Source organism: Mytilus californianus, unplaced genomic scaffold (genome assembly GCF_021869535.1).
Source record: "Mytilus californianus isolate M0D057914Y unplaced genomic scaffold, xbMytCali1.0.p SCAF_14, whole genome shotgun sequence".
NCBI classification, from domain to species: domain Eukaryota; kingdom Metazoa; phylum Mollusca; class Bivalvia; order Mytilida; family Mytilidae; genus Mytilus; species Mytilus californianus.
The window spans coordinates 39,473,884-39,495,157 of NW_026262626.1; the positions used below are offsets into that span (position 1 = coordinate 39,473,884).

General features: G+C 32.0%; 1 protein-coding gene and 1 long non-coding RNA gene across 3 annotated transcripts in view; both read left to right on the forward strand.

Moving 5' to 3' along the window:
• Positions 1-3,118: 3,118 nt before the first annotated feature.
• Positions 3,119-8,326, forward strand: LOC127724519 (uncharacterized). Of its 2 annotated transcripts, XR_007992538.1 has the most exons (5): positions 3,119-3,598; positions 3,641-3,830; positions 6,366-6,450; positions 7,247-7,300; positions 8,188-8,326. It is a non-coding gene; the product is annotated as an uncharacterized LOC127724519 (long non-coding RNA). The 2 variants fall into 2 exon arrangements; XR_007992537.1 differs by lacking the exon at positions 8,188-8,326 and having other exon boundaries at positions 7,247-8,009.
• A 6,867-nt stretch (positions 8,327-15,193) lies between these two features.
• LOC127724515 (heavy metal-binding protein HIP-like) overlaps positions 15,194-21,274 on the forward strand; it is a 31,788-nt gene continuing 25,707 nt past the window's right edge. Inside the window, exons 1-3 of the transcript XR_007992534.1 lie at positions 15,194-15,430; positions 16,385-16,459; positions 19,443-19,761. The gene's annotated coding sequence lies outside the window, so the exon portion shown is untranslated. The remainder of the gene's footprint in view (positions 15,431-16,384; positions 16,460-19,442; positions 19,762-21,274) is intronic.

Below are 21,274 nucleotides of genomic sequence, written 5' to 3' on the forward strand. Positions count from 1 at the left end.
CATCATTTATAGAAATTGATCCGTTACAAAAACTCGTTATAAAATGAAAACAACACGTTATAAATTTCATGCGTCCGAAGCTCTTTTCTGGATTTACCTTCATCACTCGCAGTCAGAATAATGTGTCCATGTACGGCGACATGTCTTCTTGCTGACTTTTACCTAACAGACTTAAGTTCGAGTTAAAGGTTGTTTTATGATCCAAGTTCAAGTCAAAGGTCGAATTATGATTCTAGTTCGAGTCAAAGGTCGAGTCAAAGCAGACATGTCCAGACATAAAAGAACGCCAATAGAATTCAAATTATTATTTGTAAACAAATATCTAAACTCCATTCATATAGTATTATTTGTATACACGTTGTCTTTTCAATAGTTTGCGATATGCAATTTATCAAGATAAAGGGTCAACCAACTGTATATAGAAAAATTGCAGAATTGTATCGTATATTCGTTGTGTTGTCCCTTTGTCTAATTTCCTCCGTTTTCCCACTGTAACAAATGATCTCCGGGTGGTAACTTGAATGTGTGTTTTTTTTTAAATTTGTTTTACAAAAAGTACATGTCGTTTGATTGTTTACTATAATACCTCTTCTTTTTTAGATTTTTCAGACAATTGTATAAAACAAATATTTACAAAATAGACAAAATCGGAATCTTAGTTTAAACGGCAAAACTAGGGAACATTCGATTTACCCAACTGCACAAGGGATTCAACAACAAATCGAAATCAATTAAGGATCTGTTTTCCCTTTCCGGAGCACATGAGATTGCCCCCAGTTTTTGTTGGGGTTCGTGTTGCTCAGTCTTTGGTTTTCTATTTTGTGTTGTGTGAGAACTCTGATATACGTTTAACTGTTTTAAGTACATTGTATGTGATTAGTCAATAAGACTCTATATTTCGTTTTTTGATATAATAAATTTAAACCAATACGTAGATTTCTACAAAATCACTGAATATAAAATATACCAATAGAACTATTCAATAAGGAAAAATTATCCTCAATTATTATAGACCTTTGGCAATTATAAATGATAATCCATAGGCCACCAGGGGCATGTATAGCTGAAAAATATTTAACTTTATTTCTAACGCTAAATATATCAATTGGTGAGCGCAGAAGGAGGTAGTCTGCTAGGGGTATCCTCCGAAAAAAACATTTTGTTTGCATGTGGGTTATCACGACCCGGGTCATCTGCCTGACTATCAATTATATCGAACTTTGTTTTCTTACAAACAGCGCTATAACTCTAAGTATCCACCTATTAATAGACCGATAAACTGAGCCGGATTTATAAAATTTGGTGGTATTACTCAATTCTAATAGGTCATGGGTTTAATCCAAGACTTGGTCTGTAAGTTTACCGATAATATTCAGTACACATCGTAACAGATTTTACTGAGTCCTGATTGGTAGGACCGGTAATACAGGACATACTTACAGTGTCGTCACATCCGGTGGCGTGTCGGTCTATTACAAAGCCGGGTTTTTTATTCAACGTCTTCTCGTCCTAAATATGCATTTAATTTGTTGCTAGACGTTTAACAACAATCAATCAACATCATCGACACATCTGGTCTCTCTCAATTTGGAGATAATGCTATTCCTTCAAACTGTTTTGAATCAAAAATGATAGTCACATTCTTCACGCTTAACACGCTGCTCTCAGAAATAAAAGTAAGAACTGACTGACTCTGTTTTATAATTATATGTTTCGCTGGTTTTGCCTTTAAAGCTCGAACAAGAATGAACAAGCTTGGTATGTCGGTCAAGTACAATTTAGGCATGTTTTCGTCTCCGCTATATAGTCACTCAAACTACAAATGTAATATTTGACACTGCCGTTTCTGTTATTTATTACCTAACGCGAAAAGATTTTATTTGTAACCTAACGTGCAAAGATTACCAGCCTTTTTTGCTTACATAATTACGTCGATGTATATTGTTAGAAATTGTAAAGCATGTAATTTATCATGTTTATGTCTAAGTATTAGTGCATGTGGTATAAACATTATGCTTTCATCCTCTACAGTCAGGCAAACAAAGATAAAGTAATAATCGTCTCCGATATCTCCATTATTGCATATACAAGTTCTTTCACTTCTGTCAATATTATACCATCTCCCCTTTTCTATTAGCATTGTATGATTCGAAGTCATGAATTTACAAAGTGTATAAATAATATCTAGGTCATTGATGATATTGAAATAATTTTCAAATTCCAAATTTTCCTTGAAAAGTCTATACGTAATGCATTTAGGAGTGTTCCAAATTTGTTTAAACTCAACACATTTGTGAAGTCGGTATTTTGCACATAAAATAATTGTGAGAAAACTCTTTTCTTAAAAACCAATGAGAAGAAAAACCATGAGAACTGCTAATAACTTTTTTAAAAGGTCGGTGACAAATAATGTTTTAGAATTTATTTGAATGAGTACACAATGCACGTACCTTCTCAAATTTTCATGAGGAAATCAATGATAGCTATTGTTTAATACTGGACATGTTTTCACTCCTGTGTATCATATTTTGCAGGCATGAGATAAATCATATTTTTAAGGATCAAAACACCCAAAATCTTAAATTGTAGAATCTTAAATTGACAGATATTTTTTGTTTAGCGTAAAAAAGAATTATACTTGTAGGTTCAATATTATTAGAATATTTGAATTTTTAAATAACAACCAAATATTGTTTATTTTTGGCAAATCACGAAACTGAGGTTGCCATAGTGTCATTACAAAGTCGGTGACCCCAAATGTTTTTTATTCATGTTTTGTTCCCAACATCATGACACATGTGAAATACCTTCACACAAAATTTAAAGAAAAAATCACTGCATACTTCAGATATATTATCCATACCACGAAAAGGTGTAGATGCAGTTTACAGAATAAAGAATAATGGATAAAAAATTGCAGAATATAGAAAAATAAGACAATGAAAATAAAGGATAGAGAATAATAGGATGTTTAAACATAAAAAATGAAGAACAATGGGAAATAATAAAGAAAAGAGAAAAATTGCTAACATTTAAAGAACAAAGAACTGAAGATCCCACAAGCCAGACCCTCGTGGACTTTAAACTCTTTTGTTCAAGCAATATATAAATGTATCAGTCACCCGTGAAGGTAACTAATAAGGACATTGTATGTTTTGAAACATAACAGCAATGGGGAATCATGTAGTTGTTTTGCTACTGTCTGTAATTGTTTTGCTTGGTGCATTATATGTACATAAAGTGGAACAAAATATAGTCAAAAATAAAAGACGAGTTACTTTAACATGGAAATGAAATAAAGAAAGTGAAGAAAGAATTGGAATCGAACAACAAGGCACTTGTACAAGTGAAAGTAGAATTGAAATCGACGAAAAACGAACTTAAACAAGTGAAAGTAGAATTTGAATCGACGAACAAGGAACTTAAACAAGCGCAAGTAGAATTGGAATCGACTAAAAAAGAACTTAAACAAGTGAAAGTAGAATTGGAATCGACGAGAAATGAACTTACACAAGTGAAAGTAGAATTGGAATCGACGAAAAATGAACTTACACAAGTGAAAGTAGAACTGGAATCGACGAGAAATGAACTTAAACAAGTAAAGGTAGAATTAGATACGACGAGAAATGAACTTAAACAGGTGAAAGTAGAACTAGATACGACAAGAAATGAACTTAAGCAAGTGAAAGTAGAATTGAATACGACGATAGAGCAAATTAATATACTTCGTAAAGAAATGATAGAAAAAGACAATGCCCACAAGAAAGAAATAAATCAAATAAGAGCAGACGTAAATGCGTTACGTGAAGAACAAAATAAGATTAAAACAGGTGAATAAACACAGTCGTGAGTATATTGCAGCTATATCATGATACTAGTATGGGCAAATGACATTTTTTAAAGCGCAAATGTTCTATAATTGAAGCGCAAACGTCCATAAAAAGCGCAAATGTCCTATGAAAAAGCGCAAACGTCCCGCGCCGACTGGTAAAGATTATCTAAATAATACCTTTTTATACGTAGTGGGCATCCATTTTAACAACATATTTTATGAGTTATTGTAAAATATATTGTAGTTCCCAAAATGAACAATATATTTGCCGATTAGTGTTAAGAAAACATTCATATTCATAAACTTATCAGAATGTATAATGGCAAAAAGAGAACGATTACCTAATCAACGATAGAGTGACCAGTAACCAGTGCTTCAGTGGAGATGATTCCATTATTTAGTTATCCTTCGTGTGGAAATGGTTTCATTATTAGGTTATCCTTCGTGTGGAGACGGTTCCATTATTAAGTTATCCTTCTTGTGGAGATGGTTCCATTATCAAGTTATCCTTCGTGTGGAGACGGTTCCATTATTAAGTTATCCTTCGTGTGGAGATGGTTCCTTTATTAAGTTATTCTTGGTGTGGAGATGGTTCCATTATTAAGTTATCCTTGTTTAAGACTTACAGGGGTTATAACAGGTACTCCACTGCTTCTGTGCTAACCTGTTTTACCCTTCAAGCGCAATGTTTTAATCAATAAATAACCTCATTGGTTGTGACCTCCTATTTTGTTCTAACGGTTTGATGTGTCTCAAATTTTTATTTATTTTGCCTTTTCGGTACTATCAAGCGTTTTACGGGATCTTCTTCATGTCTTGCGAAATGAAGTGTTATGTATGTCAGTATCATCTACTTATTTAAGGTTCATCATAACGTTTTGACTAATATGGCCGTGTTTACACCACACATTTTACTCTGAGTAAAGACAAACCTGTGCACCTGGAAAAGTTTAAAGGCATGGCAGGAACTAGTTGATTGAATTTTAAATAATAACATTAGATGTATGTTTCATTATAATACGTTATTTTGATTGGCAAATAGCAATCTCGCGTCATTCTGGTATTAACATTCATTTCAAAATGATTGTAACATTCATGATGAAACACATTTCCACGATAAAGTGCACAGGTAAATAAAAATGATAGTAATCATTTTTTCATGGTCATAGCGAAAAAATGTAATATCTATTATAATGTTGAATTATTCTTTTAGTAGTTTCATAGGGTTGTAAAAGCTTTGACCGTGCACACATTTTAGAATGAACCCACCCGGCACACAAAGTCATTTCAACGTTGAAATGTGGTTGATATTTTTCCCAGACGTTGCTTCAACGTTGTTTCAACGTTGTAATAGCAACGTCGAAATTATGTTGCAGAAATTTAGTTGTTTTTTTAAATGTTGAATTTTAGTTGCATTTTTAATGTTGAAATTAGGTTGAAGTAAATATGTTGTTTCAACGGTTAATGTTGGTTGACATGTCGACGATGAAGGTTCGTCGAGAAAACAGATTGTATGCATAGGTTAACGAAAATATTAGCCATCGATGTTAAAGAGGAATAATTATGGTTGTACATCGTTTGTTGTTGCATCAACAAAAGTTCATAAATAAGGATTTTGCTATCGAAAATTGTAATCAATGTCGCCTTTTAATTTATTTTGTACACTATCTAGTAAAATCAGGAATTTTTAAAAGAAATATAAGCTCCAAACGACGTCTAACCAGGACGTTTATCAAAATCGTAAAAAGTATACAAAAATATATATATTCATTCATCGAAATATACTACTAACTAATATGTTATTATCCGGAAATATTTTAAACATAGATAAATCACAGGATGTGAAAGTGCGGCATCTACACAGCTGATACACGAGGATTAGCACTCCCAATAATCTATTGCTAAAATTATCACTTGACATGATGCTGACAAATGTATGACCGCACACGTGTGACCGCCTTTTTCAAACGCGACAGCGATCATCAAGTGTGATACAATCACAGGAGATTGTACAATTTTCCTGAACAATATTTAAGAAAAATAAGTGTTTCTTTTAATCATGTTAATTATTATCCGTTGCTGTTGTTGATTGTCTTTTAATACTTGAGTGATGTTAACATTGGAAGATTATGTAATGCACAAACGTGAAATGTTTTGAAAATCTCGCCATATTGCATGTTGTAGAGATATCATAACTGACTTCAGTTTGTCCATCGTCTTTTTTGTTATACGTTGCAATATGACTACACCTCTATATAAATATGTACTTTAATCTGGGAACAGTATACTCAGCTTACATACAGTTTATTTAGTTATTTACTGCTGATTTGTTACTGAAAAGGAACCTTTGCAAAGTGAGATTATCAACTCCCCCTTTTCTATCAAAATTTTAATCCGTCATACATAATCACACTATCATTGTTAACTATGCTCTGAAATTTTTAATGATTTCTTTTTATTCTTCAATCGAATTTTACAAATTTGAAATATTGCATGGCGATGATGATCGATGTTATTCTTATTTTTTGTACAGGTATTAGGGACAGAGTTTTAGGAAAATTTGATCATGAGAAAAAATGAAAAGGAAAGATTTGAGGATAAAGGTAAAAGATGTCGAGGTATACATTTTAAATTTTTTTTTAACATTTTTAATTATCAATAATCAGTATGTATGTTAGATTGCATGTGTCATGTCAGTGTGCGTGTGTTGTTTGGTGTAAATAATGTTTGAACTTTGTGATTTGTGTTGATTTATATGCTTTATATGGGCCCTTTAGTTAGGAATAAAATCATTTGATTTGATTTGTATAGATATTTTTTATGCATATCAAATTTAAAACATAAACTGCAATCAATAAGACGGGTGTCATTGTTACAATAGATCCTGGTGCTCGAGATGGGGACATTTTATTAATATATCCTGGTGCTCGTAATAGGTGGCATTTGTACAAAATTTCCTGTTGCTCGAGATAAGTGGCATTTTATTAATAGATCCTGGTGCTCGAAATGGGTGGAATTGTTACAATAGATCATGGTGCTCAAAATGGGTGGCATTATTACAATAGATCCTGGTGCTCGAGATGGGTTGCATTGTTACAATAAATCCTGGTGCTCGTAATAGGCGGCATTGTTACAATAGATCCTGGTGCTCGAGATGGGTGGCATTGTGACAACAGATCCTTGTGCTCGGAATAGGTGGCATTTGTAAAAAAGATCCTGGTGCTCGAGATCGGTGGCATTGCTACATGTACAGTAGCAAAAAATCGTAAAAACGGATCCGCATTTATGTAAACCAGTAGATTAATAAAAAAAAAAACCGGCTTTATATAACATTGTACTCCCTGCCTTTGACGTTCTACGTAATTGTTAACTTATGTTTACACAATACTATATGCGATTGTTTTTTTTCTTCAGGAAGACACAAACATAACAGAAGATGAGTTAAAGAAGGAATATGCACAAAAAATGGTTAGAGGAGTTTAGAGACTACAATTCATTTTCATGAAGATATTAAAAACGAATTAAGAGATTATTTGTATTCATTTACCAGATCACCATTGGCTATACGAGCTTTTGTAATAACTTGACATCTGTTGTACTGGTTTTTTGTTAAAGATCAAATCTTGCTGATGTCCTCTGTTGAGTCATACGGCTTCAATATTTTTTGTGGTTACTAAGTATTATAGATATCAGGAGATGTGGTATGATTGCCAATGAGATAAATATCTACCAGAGTCCGTTGATGTGGAGGTCACTAAACGGCCTTCAACAATAAGCAAACACCACAAAGTATAGTCCGCGATAGAAGACCCGGACACAATTTGTTTTAAACAATTCAAACGAGAAAAACCAACCGCCTATATTTATCACGACAAACAAATGTGACAAATGAACCAACAAGAAGCAATGAATTGCTTATTTCAACTTAAAACAATGTTGTTTCAATGTTAAGTTTCAAACTATATTCAACCAAAAATCAACATCGATACACTGTTGAAAATATTACGTTTTTTCAACGTCAGATATTCAATGTTGTTCTAAATTTCAAAACCAACAGTTAATTCAACGTCTTTTCAACGTTATAGATCAACGTTGAAATGCCTGCTGGAAAGCGCTTCCGCGCTTCATACAAAATTTTCTTCGGTCAACCTTTTACACCCCAATGAATTTTACAAAAAGAAGCATTCAATTCTTAAATGCATTTTATGTTTCAGAAAATTATAAACTTTTCTAGATTTTGCTATTCATTATTTTTTATTCCTGCAGAAGGTGCAAAAACAAACTAAGTTGGGAAAGAGGTTTGAGAAGTTTCCCTCATATAATACATGTTGTGAGTAGTATTTATTTAATTGGAGAATAGATGGACAGTAGACATCTGCAAATAATAGGTGATTTAAACTGTGTAACTGAGTGGACCGTTTCAAATGAAATTTTGTTTAATTTTGCTATCTTCTTCAAACTAGAAAAAAATGCACATCAAAATCCAGGTAAGATTTTAATTTTCTGAAACATAGACTACATATAACTTTTATATATTTTATATATTGAGTTCCTGCCAAGCCTGTCAGCAGCATTTAACATATTCATTTCTTGCAAGGAGGGAGATTCAAGACTTGTAGGTCACATGGGAGGATTATTAAAATGCTCAGATCATTTATGGGGAAGGATATCCAGCATTTTCTGGATTCTTAATTAACTAGTAATTCAAAACGAAAGATGCAAGTATGAGATAGTGTACTGCAACACACAGCATCATTTCCAAGGAGATATGGTATTACCCTCATTAATCAATCACTATGTTTTTCCATCAATGTATATATTAAAGAATTAGCAAAGTTACAAGTGACCAAACTGTGTTGAGATAATTCGTTATTATCGGTCATTCGGAAGATGAGAAAATTACCTACTAAGACTATTTTGAATAAACCTTTATATATCTCTTCACTAGACGATGTTTAGTTATATAAGGATGTTCACTCTTGTTGTTTTTGAATTTTTTGTCAGATATTCAGAATCCTCTGGTTTTTATCCATGTACTGTCTTTATAACAAAAAATCCTTGCCATCCCCTACTTTTCTTTTCATAACTTTGTTACATAAAGTTAAAAATGCTATGTTTGAAAATCCTATAATTCCTTGTTATTTTTTCATTGTTTTTCAAAGAAAATAGATGCCATTGTTAAATTTGGTGAAAAATCTAGAGAGAACTATTTCCCACCAAATTTTCAATGGCTTATATCTCATAAACAAGCGTACGGACCCTTCATTTTTTTTATTTTTTTTGGGGGGGAGGGGGGGGTTTACTTTATTTATATACTATCATTTTAGAACAGTCTTTTAAAAAGCTTGTTATTTTGAAACAGAGTAGCGAACATCCTTAATGTTAATCTACGGTCATATTTCAGACTTTCCTACCTATAAACCCTAATAAAGACAACTTTTTCGGAGACAAATGCATTTGTCTACATGGTGTTATTCAATGCATTCAATATACAAAGAATAACATATTTGTCAGTAACTCGGATTCAATTGTACAAAATTAGGACTTAAATTTCTTTGAACACAAAAGGAGATAACACACCTTGCCAGAACACTGATTTGCAGTAGGTCGCGTAAAGGAATGACGACGAATCGTTTAGATACAATATAGATGCAGAAGAAACAAGAACATAAAAAGATATTTTGGGTCAAAGTGTTGAAGAAATTTATGAAGAAAACTTAGTTACAAAAATTAGAAGATGTGATATGATTGCCAAATGATACAACTGTCCACGAGAAACCAAATGACACAGAAAATAACGACTATAGGTCACCGTACGGCCTTCAACAATGAGAAAAGTCCATATCGCATAGTCAGCTATAAAAAGCCCTGATATGAGAAATGTAAAACAATCCAAACGAGTAAACTAACGGCCCAATTAATGTACAAAATAATGAACGAAAAATAAATATGTAACACAGCAGCAAACGAAAACAAATGAAGAACAGGCTCTTGATTTGGGACAGGCACATACAGAATATGGCGGGATAAACTCGTTTGAAGGCGCCAACCCTCGTCTAACCTGGAAGAGTACAACATAAGAACAAACAATAAAAATATCTTAACTCATCAGATGGATACAAATAGAAATCTAAATTACAAAACACAGAGTGGATGTGGCAGGGTACTTATACAACCCCACAACAAACAAACACTAAGTACAGATCTGAGAGTACTCACAGTTACTGACAGCTTGTTCAAATCCAATAACAACTAATTAACAAAATCATGCGTTAAAGACTAAAATAGCCATCAGTACACATCAAACATCCAACGGATTTTATATTAATAGTGTAAAGACGTCATAAACAGTCAGAGAAAAGCATTACCTTGTGGATTCACAAGATACAGGTATCGACATATTGTAGAGCCATGAATGTGCATATGTATATAAAAAATGTTTAATATTATATTAATTTACTGATAACAAAATCAATCTTTATACCATAATACCAATAGAACAATTTTTGAAGAACTAATTGCAGTGTTGACTTGATAACCTTGAGGAATAAATTCAAAGGATCGATAAGTTTATCCGGATCGTTTCTAATATTCCGAGCTCGGGAATCAACATCGCCGTGAAAATTAGGATGTGCTATCCCCTTTGAAATAAGTTTTTTTTACATATTCAACCGAACTTCAAAACCAAATCTTTATATTTATAGAAGAATTTATTAAAGGTTTTAAGATTTTTATGGTAACGAAATCCATGACTTAATAATCTAACAGTTATATATAGATTGAAATCAAACACGTCACAACAGACACGGGCATAGCAAAAGACTTATGATAAATGAAAACCGTAAGATGGTGCAAAACTTACTCTTTTTAAATGATTATTTCAAGATGGCGTGTATATCTTCTAAACATAAAACATATAGCTTTGCATCGTGGTGCAAAGCAAACAGGAATAACAATACAAATGCATAGCCCTATTGTTTTCTATGGTAAACACTGCAACTTCAAACATTCATAGCTACTTTCTCTTGAGTTAAAATAAAGTGACATCCATTTCATTTCAGCACAATTGTTCGTCCTAACTTGTGCAGAAAACTTAGCAAACATTAAATAGCACATTAAAGTAAATTGGTGCCCGGAAGTTTTGTACTACAAAACAGGTACTTCTGATCTGAGCAACAGCTTAAATGTGTCCTCCTATCACAATTTCTTCCATCTTTTATCATTAAAAGTAACATTTGTACAAGGATTTTACCATGTAATCTTTAGTCCATAAGTTTTCATTTGATACCAAAACTTTCAAAATATATACCTTATTGACAAAGGCGAAGGAACTTAAAAACACAAATTTGTTCTACGTTTCCAGAATTACTGGTTCTAAACCTATTTTTGAAAATAAAATTAACATTTTTACAATATTGAATATCTAAATGTTATCAAAAATTTTTAAAATGTAATGCAAGATATCAGCTTCAATTCACATCTGACGCTTTTTTATTGAGATATAATTGAATTAACGTACAAATGCATGATATTCAAATTGTGCAACTACAGTTAATTCTCGTTGCATATAAATATGTATGTGATAACTAATCCAAGAATTTGAATATAGGTAAAAAATCAACGTGTGACCGAACAACAAATGCGACTGCGAATAAATTTATTTTCAGTGCTGTTCGTGGACGAGTTGAATATTTTTTAATATTTTAATTCTTGAATAAAAGAACAGAGTTACAATGTCCCCCGCGTTGCACTTATTATTTCCCTGAGGCATAACTCTTTTAAAAAAAGTCGATCGTCCATCATTATAGAACTTGTCCGAGATATTATTGATATTAACCTATAGTTATTGTTATAAGTTTTATAAAAATCTCACAAGAATTGTACCCGTGATAGCGCTTACAAGGCCATTTTCTAAAAATTTAATATTTTCAAGGCACATAACTCTTTTAAAATAAGTCGATCGTCCACCAATTAAGAACTTGTCCAAGATACTGCTGATATTAACTTAAAGTATAAGTTTTATAGAAATCTGGCAAGAGTTGAACCGTAAGAGCGCTAACAAGACCGGACGGACGGACAGACGGACAAACAGACGGACGGACGGACGCCCGATATTTCCTTGTCCCCTTCAACGCGTTACGCGTGGAAAATTTATAATTTCTTTAACATAGGGCATTGACTGTTGAATGAACATAAAGTAGGAAATGAAGGTTATGGTTATCTTTTTGACATTGTTTTACATTTCCCTTTTTTTAATTAATATTGTGGCATAGATCACATTTCTTCGTCAGTGTATCTTTTATTATTTTTGTTAATATGTCTTTTTGATTGAGCTAAGCCGTTTCAATTGATATTTTATAGCGTGTCTTTCTATGTTGTAAAGTTACACAACTATTTCAGATTAGTGTGAAGGCTGATGCCTGTTTAAACGCTTAAACCGACTGCATTTGTTTGCACCTGTTCTAAGTCAGGAAACAAAAAGCAGGTATAATATCAACCAACAAACTACCACTACTGTATTACAGGCTTCTGACTTGGAACACACACACATACTGAATGCATCAGGGATAAACACATTTACGGCGTCTGACCCTCCAAAACTCGGACAGTGGTATAAAATCCGAACATAAGAAAACAAATAAAAAAGTAATTTGAAAAGGGCTTTGCTCATCACAAAAGCAACTACAGAAACACTTGAGAAACACAAATCTGTTAATTCTCTCAGTTACTGAAAGCTAGTTCAAAGCCAATAACAACACTTATACAAAAGAACGTGATTCTAAGACCAGATTAGTTACTAGTATGCATTTGGAATGTATGTTTCCAATGCTTATGGGTATTTGCCCCGCTTGTAGAAGATTTTAGTTTACTTTCATGAGCAACCTCAATTGTGTACAGACTGCCTTGACATTACTCACGGTGTTTTCTTAAGTATCGTTTTGCAACGTCGTTTTTACTTTTTGACCAAATTCTGTAAAATTTAAAACGACAGAACAATCCATTTTAATACCGATTACATATTGATTCTTTCTTTAATTATAAGAGAGACCGCCAAGAAAGAAAGAAAGCAAGCATTATACTGTAACTTTACGTTCCGCTATAAAAATGATTTCCTCTCACAAATAACTTTAAAAAAAATATTGACTATGTTAAACGCATATAACCCACGGCCATGAAATAGCGGATACCACAGATAAAGTTTAACATGCATAATATCTTGACCGATTTCTAAAACATACATTGAGGGTCGGTTGAGAGTTAAACTTAACGACAGACAAGTTGATTATAATTTCCCCTGTAGCAACATTCCAGCAGCGCCTGCAAATGAAATATACATCTCCGAGTTGATACGATATTCCAGAGCTTGCGTTGCCTATCATTATTGTATTGAATAAATAAAGACAACAGTAGTATACCGCTGTTCAAAAAAGAAATAAAGAGGGTTGCTAATTACAATGAAGCTATTGAACAAAGGGTTTCAAGTGTTAAATTTGAGGTTATTATCTCTAATGCTTTACGTCAGTTGGTTGTCCATTATGTAATATCTGTGTTACAAATGACCTCGGACGTTGTTCCAAACATGGTCACCACAATTCTGATCTCTTCTCTAGGTTGTGACATGACCAAGTCATTGGAGGGGTTCGTGGTGGTCATTCGTAAGTTTCGATGTAGTGTTTTGTGGACTTGTTCGTCTTTTCGTTTTTCTTCAACTTAACCGTTTTTAATACCCTCTTGTTATATTGCGCCTCCTTTTTTTAAATGTTTTTTTTTTTAAATAGACATTGTTAAGATGACTGATTTTACATTTTTGACACTTGCTTTTTTATAATTCTATTGACACATAATTCTATATGTCACTGGCCAAAACCTTCTGTTATTGCAAGCTATTTATCCCTAGCCCTCATCATGATCAAGATACCATTATCATGATATTTTATTTCTAAGCATTTTAATCGCATGGAAACATCAGGTACAAAAGCTATTTTACTATTCATCTTGTCATGAATTGAATTTATTCAAATCGCTATCAACTGGTAATTCTGTCACAGTACAGTTCATGAATAAATTCAGTACCGTTTATAAAATGACAGCTGAGTTCATTTTACATGTAACATATATGTGTCTATTCCGAAGTTTTCAATCAATAAGAATCATCATTGGGATTATCGGCAACTTCGGCAGCTATGCATCTCAGCCTCAGCTTCAAAAATCGGACCCCTTTAATGATGATGGTTTACCAAATCACAGTTTATAATTAATACAGTTGATCGTCAATTGGACGGAGGTGATGACCCTGAGCTTTAATTAATCTCTTCCGTTGGGAAAATTCCTTTCGCCTTTCTGCTATTTCCATCGGTTATTGCTAATGGAATGAAAATTAAGAGTCATTCTCTGTAAGCATTAAAATCAGATGAAATAACATGTCACAGAATTGGTTCAAAATTTGTAAAAATGTTCTAACAATTGAGATATATTTAAAGATACATCAAGTTTTACATAAAATTTTGCGGTTGCTATGGTAACTGCCTTACCACTTTTTGCTCAATTTCTGAAAGTAAACAAGGCTAAAGATGTGTAATTTCAATTGGATGTATATTGCCTTTTAGAGAATAAAAAAGAAAATTGTGTTTGTTATTATGTATGATTAGTATGGTTATAACATATTTAAAAAATACATTTAGAAAAATATATTATTTAGCAGTTATGTCAAGAACCTAGCCCGAAAAAGTGTCAAATTTCTTATGTATTGGGAAACCCAGTTTTACCCTGTTTTGAACGCTTTGAAAATTTTCAACCCAGATTTTCCCGATATGGCCAACATATTTAGTTTAACTATTGATAAATCAAAATACAAAAATTGGGAGGGGTATGTTTGAAAATTTTGCAGAATTCATTTTTTTCGAAGCCATGTTTTTTCGAAATTACTGTTTTTAATATTGTACCAAATAGAATATTGCAATTAACATGAATGCTTTATTTGTCTGTAAATACTTAATCCTGCTGTCAGAACAAATAAATGTTCTCAAATTAAATATATCAACAGCTGAATTCATTACACTCAATTAAAAGCCCCTTTCAGTTACCTCTATGTAGCAGGAGTAGCTTCCCCTGAATTATTCTTCAGACAAGAAGACACAAATGTTATATGTATGTCCACAGAAAACAATTCCACATAGGACAATGAAAAATTGATTCCAAAGTACTATAAACACAACATAATGTTTAACCATAAACAAGACTGTTGAAAACATTCCCAGTGCTCTACTGAACTTGTGAAATTGAAATAATTTCATCAATCGGATATTCTGATAATTTTAACTAAAGTTGATATTTTACCAAACATTTTGGAAATGTCTGAATTTTCCGTAATGTTTAATATATTTCCAACAATAGCAAAAGAAATAAAAAAGAGGGCTCTGTTTATGGTATCCAGGGCAATTGGTATACACCCAAATGTAGACCATTAAAAGAAGGGGTCGGGTCGAGCCGTACCTGCTGTGAACCTGGTTGAAAAAGAAAATGTTCTAAACGCCTTTCAGGAAGAGACATATTTGTGACACGAAAACAATATGGAATCATTTTAACTGTTGGAACTCGGTAAGTAAAAATATTTTTTCCGGAAATTATTGATGTGGGGTGGGGACGAGGAAATAAACTCTTTAAAACGAGGACAGATATTCACATGTAAATTGAAATATTTATGTGTATATGTTACAGTACATGTCACGCTATTCAAAGTTTCAAATTTCATTGAATTACATTCATAATAACTAAAGCGCAGTGATATTCAAAGTGATTTCACATGTGAAATATCAGTGTATATTTCACTCTAGATAGAAAGTAGCACAACAATTCTGTTGTTGACTTTATCAAGCTATACAATTAACTGTTCATGATGACATATAGACATAATTTGCTGTGGTTTCTTGAGTATCTTAATTCAAATCAATGTACAAATGTAAAACATGTCTTAACTGAATAACATATAACTATTGAATTCTCATACGGAAAATTAATATCTTGTGACTTATGATGTTATCAACTTATTAGGACACTAATACTGTAAATTCAGGAATTATTGCATACATTTATTATTCCGATTTTGTCATTTTAGACTAAAATGCGATTTTAATTTTTGCGGAATTGAGAAAAATCCTGTTTAATTCATATTAAAAATTTCAAAATGCAAGTTTTAATTATTGCGATTATAACCCTGTCGCATTTTTCACAATCATAAAACATCGCAATAATTTCTTAATTTACAGTACTTAATGGACAGGGTCTTTGAATGTTACACTCAACATGATGTCATAAAAATTAGTAAAAGAAACTTTTTCTCCATGTATGCTTGTTTAGGACACACATCAGTTAAATTCATAAAATAATTTGAAATTATTTGTTAATTGTCAATCATGACAATGTTATAGATTAACATTACTAAATTATATCAATCAATAGTTTACAGATATATTGTTGAAACTACAACATGTACAATGTAGAATGTACATGTTCACGTTTTACTGCATGCATGGTAACAATTTGTTTTTCCAGCTTCTTGTGTATCATGAAGAGTCCAAAGTAAAGAAATGGATGAAAGGCCTCATATATGTAGACATGCATCGGCAGGTATATATAATATTGTTGTTTTGTTTCTTATTTTATAGGATTAACACTATTTTTGTCACTCCTGTGACAGAAAGTCGGCAGTATGCAAGGCATAGGTATTACAGTTTAGCGGCGGCAGGGATGCCATAAACCTTTTGTTTCAAAAGGTAGAACAACAGGATGCTTTATACCTTAAGTGACGAAGTTTCCGTCTGTCATATGTCCATTGTCTTTGGACATCATTTTCATAATTCAATCAAGGATTTGTATAGTACACAAGTCCTTGGTTCGATGGGTCCTTGAATAAAATTACAAGTTTTTTGTTAAGTGAAATACTCACATATTATGAGGAATAGGATATCTGTGTTTAGTTTATGGGTTCCTTGCAACATCTACATGTCCGTCACCTGACCTCGACCTTATTCCATGGATCAGTGTCAAGTTTAAAGTTATGTGGTCAAGTACGTATCCCAGATACTTGCAAGCTATATGTCAACTATATTTACTGTATAACATCGTTGTAAGAGATACATGTCCGACTGACAGGTTTCATCTGTCTTTGACATCAATTTTAAGATTCATTGGGCAATGTTTAGTTTTTGGAGTTTGGTATATTTCTCAAATACATGTAAACGTACTATTATCAATAGGGTTACTATATTTAGTGTATGGAATAATTGTCAGGTGTACATGTTCATCTGGCAGGTTTAATCTGACCTCGAGCTCATTTTCCTTGTTTATTGGGCAATTGTTTAGGTTTTTTTAGTTTTTGTTTTTTCACAGATACATGTATTATAACAATAGATCAATTATATTCAGTGTTTGGAACAATTGGGAGGTATAAATGCCTGTATGTCTGGCAGGGTTCATATGACTTTGACATTAGTTTCATGTTTCATTTGGTCAAGGAATGTTTTTTGTAACTTTGCCAGTTTAGCAGATACAATCAATTGTTGTAATAAACCATTATTTTAGACATTTCGGCCATTGGCCTTCTTCGTTTTCTTTATTTTTCTTCCTAACTACATGGTAGACATTTTTCCTTTTACAATCATTAAGATGTTATAGAAATAATAGGAATTATATATTGTTTATAATTACAATAGTATATATATAATTCCTATTATATCTATAACATCTTAATGATTGTGAAAGGCAAAATGTCTATCATGTAGTAAGGAAGAAAAACCGAAGAAGGCCAATGGCCAAACTTCTTAAAAAATGGTTTATTACTACAATAATAATGTAATATATGTTCCCTATTGGAATTTTTGAAATACAGATACAATTAAGTCAACTATATTTGGTATATGGAACGGTCAGAAGATAAACATGTCTGTCTGGCAGGGTTCACGTGACCTTGACCTCATTTTCATACTTCATTACTCAATGTTAAAAGGAGGTGCTACATGTAGTAGAACCTTCTTTTTACAGACTTTCATATGATGAAGACATAATCTTTCAATCAGTTCAATTGAGGTCTGGAGCTGGCATGTCAGTAACTGCCAGTATTCATTTGTTAATAGTTCATTTATATATTTCGGAGTTTAGTATGACGTCCATTATCACTGAACTAGTACACATTTTTGTTTAGGGGCCAGCTGAACTATCCCTCCGGGTGGGGGTTTTTCTCGTTGTATTGATGACCCATTGGTGGCCCGTCGGCTGTTGTCTGCTCTTTGGTCGGGTTGTTGTCTTTTTGACACTTTCCCAATTTCCATTCTCAATTTTATTTCAACATGAAGTCAGTAATAAGTAAAAAAGAGGCGAGACATTTCAGTGTGTGTGCACTCTTGTATGATTTTGATGATCAGCAATTTGAATATGTATATGTAGCTATATGAAGATGCACATAAAATATCTGCTGTGAATTATTTTCATAGTTCATTTTCAAATTGTATGACATTTTTTCAAAGATTCAATACAATTCATTCCCTAATACCTGTTACGGATACGAAAAGAATGACAATGTTACTGATGATAAACTGAAGATTACATGTATAATTGGCAAACCGTTATGTTAATTATTTTTGAAAGGTTTGCAAGATGAGTTTATCAAAGCAGTATAAAATGAACTAAGGTCAAATAAAATAGTATATGTGGTTCCGGTTACATATAACAAAGTTAGGGAAGGTAAGTAGGGATTTTTTTTATTTCTATATATTTATTTTACATTGAGTCTATTGGAGCAACATTCTGACTTTATCAGTGCTTAATGAAAAATCTTTAGTGTAGGCTATTATTAAGACTACAAAGTAGGGTAGGTTGGGTAACTGGAACAACACATATATTTTTATTTGGCCTAACTTAACATTGATTGAATCATTGATTGATTGTTGTTCATGCCACTTTCAGTACTATTACTATATTTTAAGGCATTTAGTTTTTTTGGATGCAATTAGGTGCCCAGAATATCAGATGTCAACCAGTCAGAATCAACATTGAATATTATACATTTGTTTCCCTTGCCGAGGGAGCTACGTAGATTTGTTCACCTGATAAAGTTGGTTTTTCCTGGAGGCCAATGCCCGGGGGAAATGTGACTTTTTTTAGGGTGAACAAATATTTGTATCTCCCTCAGGCAATGAAAATAAATGTTTTTTTCCATTGTTTATTTTTTTTTACTTTTTGGGCATAAAGAATCAATTCATATACAGGAACAATGTTTTATCTGCTTGCTTGAATAAATCACCATGACATAAACATTGATCAAAAGTTAATTATTCATTCTAGGATCACAAGTATATCTCCCGATTGTTTTTACATCTTTTTCGTTGTTTGATCACAAAAGTAATTTAATATCGCTATGTTCAAAGTAGTCAAAACGTTAAGTATATTTACCGCTTGTAACGTCTCACGAGATAGTCTCGATCTTCAGAGGGTAATATAAAGTTTTGTTCAATTTCACATGTGAATGTGGCAACCAAATTAATGTTGATTTCGTTATAAATTATTACATACAGTGATATGATATCTTGTATTAAAACATGTTTATTTTTTTCAGAAAACGTAATCCACAACCCTACTGATTTTAGTGTGCATGTTCCTTCTTTGAAAGACCATATGGTGAACATTCATAATATGATGACAGTGTCACTAGACCGACCATCAAATCTTAAGTAAAGATGTTTCTGTTTGATTTTTTTCTAAAGGAATTGAATGAGAAATGCAAGCACAGAACTATGAATAACTGTCAACTTCAGCTTGAGAAACAACCTTTATGTTGATATAATTAAGAACACAAATAGCAATTGCCTCAACTAGTGTACCATTTGTTTCATCTACATATTACCGATGGATGATAGACTAGGAATTGAAGGGAGGTAGGCAAAAATGTGAGATTCACTAAAAAAAAAAGAATTTCTTATTCCAAAATTTAGCAATGGAATATTGTGTAGGTTCCAAGTAGACCATAAAAGTGTATGAAAGTTCTTGATATTTTCCACAAAGCCTGATACAGATAGCAGTAGAATGTTTGATATGGATGAGTTTATACCATTTCAACAAATGATAATCAACAAACTTTTAGGCATTTATGATATTATAACAGAAAATCCCTCCTCCATCCCAATTAATTAAATTGATTTATAGAATGTTGCCTCTGTTAGTTTTTCCACCTAAAACTACAAAATAGTAATACAGTCATATCAAAGCTGTTTTATTGTTTCACATCAAATAGTTTAAGAATGAAACCAATATTATCGATATTCATTTCATTGCCTGATAAACTTGTTATCTTGTTACAATAATTCCTGCATCAACGTTTGTAGAACTTGAAATATTTCTTTAAATTAAAACTACTAACTCTTAATCTTACTATGTTGGATTTAAGTCTACATGTAGTATAGTATTTGAATCGACAAATGTATGCATTATTCAACAGAGATCAGTGGTCAATAGCTCAATTAGAAGGTTACCCCTACACTGAAAATAATAATGCAACTGTTAACAGATAGCCAAATTCTAAACCAAATTATTCATTAGTACCAAACCTTTTATGTATACTTATATAATATACTGCTTTGGAAGTTTATATTTACAATTTTGTTTTTTGTAAACTTCCATCAAGTCAAGTTATCGAAACATAAGTTTTGATAGCAATGGTTAATATGGTTACGAAAACAATTTCGACACCGATGTAAAAAGAAAAGGTAGCTATTTAAAACCTTGAAATTCAGTCATTCACTATAATGTAACCAGTTTCCAACAACTTGCATGCAAAATGTATATATCTGAGTTGTCTAATCTTGGAAAATATGTAAAAAGTCAATTGACCAAGATTATTTGAAGGAGAAAATCAAATTTTTGTTTATCATTTTTCGTATTAAAACATGATATTTATATTTAATTACCATTGACTACATGTATGTAAGGTAGCAGAATGTCTGTAGTTTATTTTCTTATTATTGCTTAAATGCTTAAACACAACTGATCATTTAATATGAAAAAAGTGCATCAATAACACATATGTTTGAATTTTTTTTAATAAGATTTAAAAAATCATAATTTAAAAAAAAATCAAAAGTGACCTTTTTTCAATCAAAATTAAAAAAAAAAACTATACCCTCTGAGATTTTTTTTGTCAAGAATGCATCAGATGCAATATTTCTTAATGGTGATATTCGTTTGTGCCACAAAATCTGGAACAACAAATTTTGGAGCCATAAAAATGGGTTATTTTGAGAATTTTTGCAATTATGATTTTTGGAAAAACTTCCAATTTTAAAATTCAAAATTTTTATTATAAATGAAAGAATTCTCCAAACTTTCAAATATATTTTGAAACACTAATATATAATAGTTTAATAGCAAAAGAAAAACTGTGGATATATCTAA